Raw genomic sequence first — 2,935 nt, forward strand, 5'->3', positions numbered from 1 at the left:
AATTTTGTAGTGAAACATACAGGTCCAGTAGAACCAAATCCTTTACACCCACGTTCTTCCCAATCTTGGTTTGATCGATTTAAAGGATTTTTAAAAGCTAATATCTGGGCTATCCGACTGCCCTTTGGGATGAAGAGAGGAGGACTAATTGTATAGGCCATAATATGAATTTGACCAGTATAGTCTGCATCAATGACTCCAGGAATTACAATCAATCCTTTTATTCCTGCAGAAGATCGACCTAAAAGGATTCCACCTATCCTATTACTATCAGCTACTAAAGGCCCTACTGCATTGCTAGGGATTTTGCACACTTCTGTATTGGTTAAAGTGAAATCTATTGTTGTTTCCAGGTCGACTCCCAAACTTCCTTTGGTGGCAGCCGAGTGTTTTAGTAAAAACCCTGATTGCTGCTGTTGTTCTGAGGGGGCATTTGTTTCTGCACGCGGCCTCTCCCCGCGCTCAATTTGAAGTTTCCCGAACAGGCCTTAGTAGCATGGGTATTTTTTTGACACCTATCACACCATACGGGAGCATGACAATTTCGCTTGCTATGCCCCTGTTCCCCGCAACGATAGCAGATGCCTTTAAAGGGCTGAACTATTCCTGGAGAGTGTTTTCGCCTGACAACAGCTGCCAATGGTTGTACTACTTCTTTGACAGCACTTTGCAGCACAGCTGCCATCGACTCATTTTGTTGTTGAACTCCTGCTCTTTCCACCCGAGAAAGCATTTCTTCCACTCCTGCCCCTTTGGGCAGACTGGCTAGAATGGCCTTGGTAGTGTTATTGGCGTTATCAAAGGCCAAAATTCTAAACATTTGTTGTTTATTGTTCTCTCCCAAATCTGGGTGGTTCATTACTGCATCCCAAAGCCTATCAATAAAGTTGCTATACTTCTCAGTTGCACCTTGCGTCACCGAGCTGAAAGAAGGGCCTTCCGATCCTGGTAAGGAAAGAAACGCATCTAAAGCAAGCTTAGAAGATAACTGTAACATATTGACAGGAAAAGTTAGTTGGACATTTATATCCGCATAACGTCCCCCACCAATGAGCATCTCAGCTGTGATCCCAAATAATGGATCCCCTTGTTGTTGATGCTGGGCAGCAGCATTCACTGCCCTCTGAGACCATGACGATCCCCATAACAAAAACTGTGTAGGTGTCAACAGAAGCCTCATCAGACTTTGACAATCATGAGGACACATCAAATCAGCAGAAAAAATCCAAATAACAATTTGTCACGAGGCTTCCGATTTAACACCATACTGCGATATAGTATTTTTGGCTTGTTGTAGAATCTTCCAATCATGCGGTTCCCATTTTCCTTGACCGTTGTCCTGTACCACCGGAAAAGCCATGGGGCCAATGTTGGATACAACTCCCCACTGTCCATCCAAAATAGCATCCCGAACAACTCCACTCCATCGGCCAGGATGGGTAGCCACGGTAGGTCCGGAGAAACAGGGTGGCAAGTTGTCTCCCGAACCGGCGGTTGACCAAGGTTCTCCTTTTTGCTGAGTCTGTGTAGTCAAGTCCTTTAGTTGTTGCACAACCTCTTTTAACAGCTGATTAATGCTGTCTGTTGATTTTTTCTCTTTTCCGCTAGATGGCGGTGTGGCAGCACCGGAGGAATCATCGGAGAGTGGCAAGGGGGGGTAGAGAGGAGGGGCGGTGGGAGGAGGGCGGCACGTTTCCCCGCCTGGAATCGGGGGGTGGGTGGAGCTGGCCACTCCTCCCCCTTCATGCCCAGCGGTTGCTCTTCCGCTTTCGCCTCACACTGCCGCTCCGCTTTAGCTCCGGCAACTTCCGGCTGCTGTGGCGCAGATGATATTGTCGGGCAAGATGGCGAACATAGACTGTCGGGCGTTTTTAAGTCCTGCTCAACTCTATCGCGCAATTCGGCAACAGTCTTACAGGTGGACCCCGTCATACCCTTCACAGCAGGCAGCCCAAAAAATCGCGCAAAAGGTCCCGCCTTAGATTCCATGCTCTTAGACTGTTCCGGTATGGGGTCCGGAGCCAGCATCTGAACAGCCGCACACGCCACCTCCCGTTCAGCTTTCATAGCTTTTAAAGTGTCTAGTACGTCTCCCCACAAGTCTGACACAGACTTAATGTCCTTCTCAAATTTTTTATCACCTCCAGTAAGCTTCTGCCACATTAGTTCTCCCAGCTCCCGCCATTCAAGCACAGAAAACAACGTGTGAGTGTCTTTAAAATGTCCCAAACGTTGTCCTAACTTAATTAGCTTGATAAGCTGTTTCACCGTTGTCTCGATCCCTCTCTTAGAGAGTAGTCCTGCGAGCAACGCAGCTGCTGCCTCATTCTCCATAATAGCAGCGCACCCTCTGGGAGGCAGTTGGCCACTCTGCACCGATATCTATTCTATCTGTTTGAGCAATAGAATAGTACAACTCCCAGTCGCTGGTTTCCCACTCCCCTTCTCTCGCTGCGCTTACCGCAGTCTCGAAGAATTGTAGTCTCTGCTACCAGACCTCTGGGTTACGAGCCCAGCATGTTTCCGCATCCTCTGCTACCAGATGTTGGAGTGACCATGGGTCGGAGTGGGAGCGCGTTCCCGGAGTAATGAGGAGTCCCAATGTGGGTATGGTCATTCTCCTTTATTTCAAGATATTGTGCTACTTTTATAAGCTAGCCACACTAACACGCGCATCTACGAATCCTCTATTGGTTTACAGTCAGCAAGCACACGAATCTTAACATACACAGATTGGTCAAAAGCAGGTGTCCACGCGAACGCTTCCTGTGCCTGCATTCCGTTACATAATCTACTGATATTTACATTCCTCAGCCTGTTTTTCCTACTCTACTATCACTTCAGAGACTCTAAAACTACAATTGCTCTTTAGCAGCCTTATACTATTACTAACAAATCCTCAGTGCTTGGAATGTTCATAGGATGATTTTTATTT

This window comes from Calonectris borealis, chromosome W, assembly GCF_964195595.1.
Source record: "Calonectris borealis chromosome W, bCalBor7.hap1.2, whole genome shotgun sequence".
Lineage (NCBI taxonomy): Eukaryota > Metazoa > Chordata > Aves > Procellariiformes > Procellariidae > Calonectris > Calonectris borealis.